Source organism: Raphanus sativus, chromosome 9 (assembly GCF_000801105.2).
Source record: "Raphanus sativus cultivar WK10039 chromosome 9, ASM80110v3, whole genome shotgun sequence".
NCBI lineage: Eukaryota > Viridiplantae > Streptophyta > Magnoliopsida > Brassicales > Brassicaceae > Raphanus > Raphanus sativus.
In genome coordinates, this window is record NC_079519.1 from 12,843,102 (window position 1) to 12,851,132 (window position 8,031).

The 8,031-nt window shown below is 44.3% G+C and overlaps 1 non-coding gene across 1 annotated transcript; it reads left to right on the top strand.

The window, feature by feature from the left end:
• The first annotated feature begins 215 nt into the window (after positions 1-215).
• Positions 216-322, top strand: LOC130500460 (small nucleolar RNA R71). The gene has a single exon (XR_008939085.1). It is a non-coding gene; the product is annotated as a small nucleolar RNA R71 (small nucleolar RNA).
• Positions 323-8,031: the final 7,709 nt, after the last annotated feature.

The following is an 8,031-nucleotide window of genomic DNA, read 5'->3' on the forward strand; positions in this document are numbered from 1 at the left end:
CCTTTATCTCATTCCTTGTTTGATTGTCATCACCTCTGCTGCTTCTGTCATGGTCTCCACTGTAGACTGCATCACTCTTAACCATGTTGTCAACCAGAGCCTCTGCCTCTTCCTCAGTTCTCCCCAAAAAGAATCCATTGCTAGCTGTATCCAGTCTGGCTCTGTACTTAGGAAGAGCACCTCTGTAGAATGTGCTCAGCAAGCTCTCCTTAGAGAATCCATGGTGTGGGCACTGAGCTTGGTAACCATTGAATCTCTCCCAAGCTTCACTGAATCCTTCCAAGTTCTTCTGTTGGAAGCTGGAGATCTCATTCCTCAACTTAGCAGTTCTTGAGGTAGAGAAGAACTTCTCCAAGAATGCCCTTTTGCAGTCTTCCCAAGTGGTGATGGAGTCACTTGGTAGAGACTTCTCCCACTGACGTGCCTTATCCCCCAAAGAGAAAGGGAATAGCTTGAGCTTTAAGGCATCCTCTGACACACCATTAGTCTTTGACATACCACAGTAGCTGTCAAACTTATCCAAGTGATCAAATGGGTCCTCCACAACCAGACCATGATACTTGTTGTTCTCAATGCAGTTGAGCAGCCCTGACTTGATCTCAAAGTTGTTAGCAGCCACAGCTGGTGCTCGGATTCCCAGTCTAGGACCATGGATGTTGGGGCGGTCATAAGTGCCAATGGGGCGAGCTGGTCGCTGTTGGGGCCCTTGTGGAACATTGTTTACTCCATTGGGGTTCAGAGGATTTTGTGGATCAGCCATCTCAGCTTCCTGTGTCTGCAGTAAAGCTTGTTGCTCTTCTTCTCTTCTTTTTCTAGCACACTCTCTCTCTAAAGCTCTGATGTATGCGGCTCTTGGAACAAGGTTTGATGTACCTTTGCTCCTCAAGTTCATACACCTGAAAATCACAAAGAGTAAAAAAGAGAATCAGTAACTTACAAAAATAAAAATGACTTAGTCTCAAGCAAATGACTAAATCTCAATGTTCAAATCAAACTCAGAATTTGGCAACGGCGCCAATTTGATGTTAGGAGTTTTGAGGCTCCTAAGTCAAATGATAGTATAGTGGAAGTAAATTGTCGAACCAGTTCTGAGGGATTTAAAATCAGAGATAATGCAAGTATTTTCCTAATCTAAGTGCAACCAGTGATTTGATGAATTCTAAACTAATGATTAAAGCTAATGCAAAACAGTAAAATGATACTCTTAAGCTGTTGAAAAGGAGAACTCATGGGTATAGGGATTTAGATCTTGGGTGATCAAGTTTCGAACTAAGGACGGCAAATGAATCAATCAAACTATTAGCCTTAAGCCTAGACACAATTCTAAGCAAGCTCTATGTCTAGATGAATGCTCATTTGCTAACATGTCTCAAACATCAAATGTCTTTGGTTGAATAATATGCAAGCAATCATTACAAACAAGTCTATTAGCTATCTTAGCATCTTTAACAACAAATATCTTTGGCAAAGTACACTAAGAGCCTAGGAGAGTTGACTCAGGCATTTCATCAAACACCTTTTGGGTGGAAAATGCCTAGAGATCACCCTTTGAGTGGCCTACTCAAATGATGCATTAAGATCACTCTACTATGCAAGGAACAAGTATGATTTACACCTAACACATCATAGAACTAACCTAATCACCCTAAATCACCCTAACCCATGAATCCAAAAGGTGATTAATCACTAATCTCCATGATTCCTCTTAAACCCATGGTGGATTTCAGATGAATCATATAGAGAACTAGAAAAGAAAATCACAAGAACACAAGAACAATCAAATCAAAAGAGAGCTTTTCTTGAGAGAGTTTTGTGTATTCAATAGATAAAAGATAGATTGCCAAATGGTGGCTACATAGTACTTAAACATTAGGTTTTCCAAGTGCAAAAACGTGCACAACAATTGCAAAAAGATCCTTGAAAAATAATAAAATCGTGCAGCAGATAACGCGGAGCGACCTCGGAGGGTCACTCCAGGAAGTCGCTCTGGGGTTGGGAGCGACCTTGGGGGGTCGCTCTGGGAGGTCGCTCCAGCCTCCATTTTTGTGTCTTCGGGCGATGAGAACGCGAGCGACTTAGGTAGGTCGCTCTGGTTGATCGCTCTGGTTGGGAGCTACCTTAGGGGGTCGCTCCAGAAGGTCACTCTGCGGTTCTCGACCAGGATGGATATGCCTCTAGTAAATTGATCATAACTCCTCCATTACATCTCCAAATGACTTGAAACCACTTCCATTAGAAAGCTAACTCAATTTCCTGTGTCTACACAAAATCTTAGCAACAGAATATTTCTCTAAGGCCTCCATCCATGCTCATATTTCACCCTTTTTTGATCACATTGCTTCCAAATGTCTCTAAGAACTCCATGTGGTGTTCCAATACCTGATAGAGACATATGTATGCCAAATGCAACCTAAACATGTCTAAATCCCAATCTATATGATGCAAATGCTTATGAATGAATGGTTAAAACAATGCAAATATGCAAGATATCAGCGCGCCTTGGACTTATTCCCCCTCGTGATGGACGTACTTGTCGTTACGAGAGGTTTTCTTCTTCGACTTCGGATCCACTTCTTTAGAAGAGTTCCTTGCCGGCTTATGTTTTTGCGACCGGACTTTTGTCTCTTCTTCGATCATTATGTAATCCGAGGCTTTGTGGAGCGCGTCCTGGATCGTGCGAGGTTTTTCGAGCGTTATCCACTTTCTGAACTTCGACTTGTACCAGAGCGCCTTTCTAAGCGCGTCGATGGCGACTTTGTCGCTGACTTCGCTGACCTTTGCCATGATCAGTTTGAAACGGCTCATGAACTCTCGGAGGGGCTCGCCCTCTTCCTGGGTTAAGCTCCAGAGATCGACATCGGAAGTTTCTCTATTGATGAACATAGAGTACTTGAGGAGGAATTCCGATGCGAGTTGGAGAAAGCTTCCGATGGAGTTTCGCTTCAACCGGGAGAACCATTCGAGCATCGCACCTTCGAGATTTTCGACGAACAGGCGACAATAACCAGCGTCTTTCTCGCTTTCTCTAAGCCTGGCTCTTTCTATAGTGATATGGAACGCCTGGAGATGCGCCTTTGGATCGGTCGTACCGTTATACATCGGTATTTTGAGCTTTCCCGGATTAGACACCTTAGTCACGGAGATTCGCACGGTGAAAGGCGTTTTACGAGCCACCTCGAGCAGCCTGTCGATTTCTGGGGCGGCACTCGTGGCGTGGTGGATCTGTGATTTCACGGCCCTTACTTCTGCGGCGGTCTTGGTGATGTAATCCCGGAGATTGCGTATATTGGGATCCTCTCCAACGATTTTCCGAGCTTGTCGGCGTTCGCGGCGAGTAATCTCGGTTTGCCTTTCGGCAAGTTCCTCCTGTTCGATCCAATAGAGATTTTCCTCTTCTTCCGTCATGGGTTTGTCGAAAGGAGAACTTTCCCTAGCTGAACGGCTGCGGGTTCTTCTTTTGAATGGACGTCGGCGTCTTCCTCGGAGTCATCCCTAGGTTCCAAGTCGATACGCTCGACTTCATCCACCTGAGTGTCCTTTACGGATGGCAGAGGTTTTTCCGAGTTGCCTTTGCGACAGGGTATGTTTCGCTAGGGTTTTGTCCAGAAGGACGTTCCTGCGAAGTTCCAGGCCTACCGTGCGGGGTCGCGAACTCGAGTCTCCTGCCGCGGAGTTTCGTGGCTCCGCGAGGGAGGACTGCGCGGGACCTTGCCGTTAAGGTTTGAACCTGTTTGGTCAGGGTTCCCACGAGTTTATCCTGCTCTTCCGACCTCTTTCCGTAGGCAGAAAGCAGCTTCTCGTCCAGCGACGCGGCGTTAGCAGGTGCGTCGGCCACGGAAACATCCGCTGCGGGAGTGTTCAAGACGTCCTTGGGTGCTCCGTTTAGATGAGTTTGCAAGTTCGCTGAATCGTCGTTAGTCATGTCTGGTTGAGCGTGAGCTGGTCTTGAGTAAGATTGATCCGTACCCCCCCCCCTCCTTCTAGCGCCAAACTGTGGGAACCGAAATTTGCACTGTCAATATTTCGTATAAATAAGGAAATTAGAGAAAACCCTAATTTCCCAGAGGTCCCGGATTTCTGAGAAACCACACGTCAAGCAATCAGAACACGACAATAACGGAAAATAAAAATAAAAATCGTAAAAGAGAGCAAGAAGGATTTTATTCTGAATATGCGTATGAGCTTAACAACAATAGAATAATGTGCTTCGGCTACGAGAGCTGTCTGCGAGATCCTAGTTCTAATACCCGAAGGTGGCTAAACCTAGTTGAGTCGAAGATCGAAAAATAAAAACGGAAAGTTGCCTAAATTGCTCTAAGTGCTAAGTTGCTCTAGAAAAGTGATGCCTCTATGCCTCTCGCCTTTAAATCCTTATATACTCCCTCCAAGTTCGGTTTACGCTTCCCCCTTTTGCCCTTAAGCCGTCATAGTCGAAAAAATGGGAAAATTCCATTTTTCCGTTCTTCATGATTAACTGGGAAAGTTTCCATTTTTTCCGCGGAAACTGATGCTTATTTTCCAAGCATAAACCGTCATAAGGTTTATGGGTTTTTAAGAAATCGTAAGTGGGCCTCGAATCAAGTTTAGGACTCCTTGGGCCGTCTTTTTAATTCGAGACGTTTTTTATGATTTTTCAGATAAGGTCAAGTTTCCGCGGTTTTTATCGTAAACCAAACGGACGATTCCATTTGATCGAGAGATTTAGAAACGGATAGTCGAGAACACATAGTTTTACGTCGTATCGTCGTTTCGGAAGACTTCGGACGTTTCGGAGAATGATCGATACACGAATGCTCGATCGCTATAGCGACCGAACTTTGTCCGCAGCTCGGTCGCTATAGCGACCGAGAACTATCCGCAGCTCGGTCGCTATAGCGACCAAGATCGGTTCGTGGCTCGGTCGCTATAGCGACCGAGCTCGGTTCGTGGCTCGGTCGCTATAGCGACCGAGAGTGGTCTCGTGATCCGTTCGCTATAGCAACCGAGCTACCTCGAGCAGCCTGTCGATTTTCTCCGGCAGCACTCGTGGCATGGTGGATCTGCGATTTCACGGCCCTTACTTATGCGGCGGTCTTGGTGATGTAATCGCGGAGATTGCGTATATCAGGATCCTCTCCAGCGGTTTTCCAAGCTTGTCGGTGTTCGCGGCGAGTAATCTCGGTTTGCCATTCGGCAAGTTCCTCCTGTTCGATCCAATAGAGGTTTTCCTCTTCTTCCGTCATGGGTTTGTCGAACGGAGAACTTTCCCGAGCTAAACGGCTGCGGGTTCTTCTTGGATGGACGTCGGCGTCTTCCTCGGTGTCATCGCTAGGCTCCAAGTCGATACGCTCGACTTCATCCACCTGAGTGTCCTTTTCGGACGGCGGAGGTTTTTCCGAGTTGCCTTTTGCGACAGGGGATGTTTCGCTAGAGTTTTGTCCAGAAGGACGTTCCTGCGAAGTTCCAAGCTTATCGTGCGGGGTCGCGAACTCGAGTCTCCTGCCGTGGAGTTTCGTGGCTCCGCGAGGGAGGACTGCGCGGGACCTTGCCGTTAAGGTTTGAACCTGTTTGGTCAGGGCTCCCACAAGTTTATCCTGCTCTTCCGACCTCTTTTCGTAGGCAGAAAGCAGCTTCTTGAACTCATCGAGCGACGCGGCGTTAGCAGGTGCGTCGGCCACGGAAACATCCGCTGCGGGAGTGTTCAAGACGTCCTTGGGTGTTCCGTTTAGAGGAGATTGCAAGTTCGCTGAATCGTCGTTAGTCATGTCTGGTTGAGCGTGAGCTTGACTTGAGTAAGATTGATCCGTACCCCCCCCCTCCTTCTAGCGCCAAACTGTGGGAACCGAAATTCGCACTGTCAATATTTCGTATAAATTATAAGGAAATTAGAGAAAACCCTAATTTTCCAGAGGTCCCGGATTTCTGAGAAACCACACGTCAAGCAATCAGAACACAACAATAACGGAAAATAAAAATAAAAATCGTAAAAGAGAACAAGAGGGATTTTATTCTGAATCTGCATATAAGCGTAACAACAACAGGATAACATGCTTCGGCTATGAGAGCTGTCGGCGAGATCCTAGTTTTAATACCCGAAGGTGGCTAAACCTAGTTGAGTCGCATCTCGAAAAATAAAAACGGAAAGTTGCCTGAATTGCCCTAAGTGCTAAGTTGCTCTGGAAAAGTGATGCCTCTATGCCTCTCGCCTTTAAATCCTTATATACTCCCTCCAAGGTCGGTTTACACTTACCCCTTTTGCCCTTAAGCCGTCATAGTCGAAAAAATGGGAAAATTTCATTTTTTCCGTTCTTCATAATTATCTGGGGAAAGTTTCCATTTTTTCCGCGGAAACTGATGCTTATTTTCCAAGCATAAACCGTCCTAAGGTTTATGGGTTTTTAAGAAATCGTAAGTGAGCCTCGAATCAAGTTTAGGACTCCTTGGGCCGTCTTTTTAATTTGAGACGTTTTTTACGATTTTTCTGATAAGGTTAAGTTTCCGTGGTTTTTATCGTTAACCAAACGGACGATTCCATTTGATCGAGAGATCAAGAAACGGATAGTCGCGAGTTGCGGAGAATGGCTATACGGATAGTCGAGAACGCATAGTTTTACGTCGTTTTGTCGTTTCAGAAGAATTCAGACGTTTTGGAGAATGATCGATACACGAATGCTCGGTCGCTTTAGCGACCGAGCTCTGTTCGGAGCTCGGTCGCTATAGCAACCGAGCGTGATCTCGTAATCCGTTCGCTATAGCAACCGAGCTCTTATCCGCGACCCGATCGCGATGTGCCGTGGACTATGGTCCGTTGTTCGAGCGTTTGGAACCATCGCGAAGCTACGATTCTCTTAGGATGTTTGTTTGCGGACGTTCGGACCTTTGATAACAATGTTCCATTTGATTTAAGAAATTGTTTCTTTCTTAAATCATAAATTTCTCAAGTCGTTGATTAAGAAATCACTAATTTCTTAAGCCGTTGTTAAGAAATCGTTGATTTCTTAAGTCGTTGATTAAGAAATCGTTGTTTTTAAGAAATCGTTGTCTTAAAACAAGATCTTAAGTAAATAATTTTTAACGGATATTTGGATGCCAACTTTGCTTTATCTGATTTCGACCCCAACATAGACCAGTATGTTCCATAGATAAGGAACCTCGGATAGAAAGAGATAAGGTGCTCATAATGGTAGATCCGGGTTCATAACAGAAACCATACTAGACAATGAGATAAGGTCGGCCGACCCTAAAGTACAGGTATCATACATTGTAGTCTTGCAAGCTACAAAGTATTCAATGATCCAGATAAGAATAAAATCTCAATCGATTGTATCATCTCTAGAACGATATAGAACGCGAAGGAACAGTATATAAGATGTCGACACATACACACTCATATGTGATAAAGTAATAAGAGAAAGCACTTGAGCATAAGAGATATATGCAAGGATCACTAACCCACATAAGAGTACTTGATGTAGCGGAAGCTTCTAGGGATAGAACTAGATCTGTTTATTCCAAAATACATGAATCTAGGGTTTGTGAATACTCTTCACAGTGCTTAATTAAAAGCTCTTAGGGGGTTGTGAATACTCTTCACAGTGGTTTATCAAAACCTCTTTAGGGTTTGAGAATACTCTTCTCAGTGGTTTATCAAAACCTCTTCTGGAAAACTCCTTTTATTAAATCATAATCTGAATACAAAGTTAAGCCTAGACGGCTATATATAAGAAAGCCATAAAACCCTAAAATAGTAAAGATAAATATCTAAATAATAAATAAATAAATAAATAATAAAATATTTGGAAATATTCCAAATATTTATCTGCATCATTCTCTCTGGGTTGGAGAAGATTCGCCCTCGAATCTTGATCGTAGAATTCGAATCCAAAACGTTTTCCAAGAAAAACTCTTCCTCGAATCTTCAATAGCTTGTATCACACGGTTTTTGCACGAATCCGATTGTAACTTGAATCTTCAAAAATCCGTTTTTGCACAAACTTTGCACAAAGCAGATAATTAAGATTCTGCCCAAAATCTTCATCAATATAACTTCGC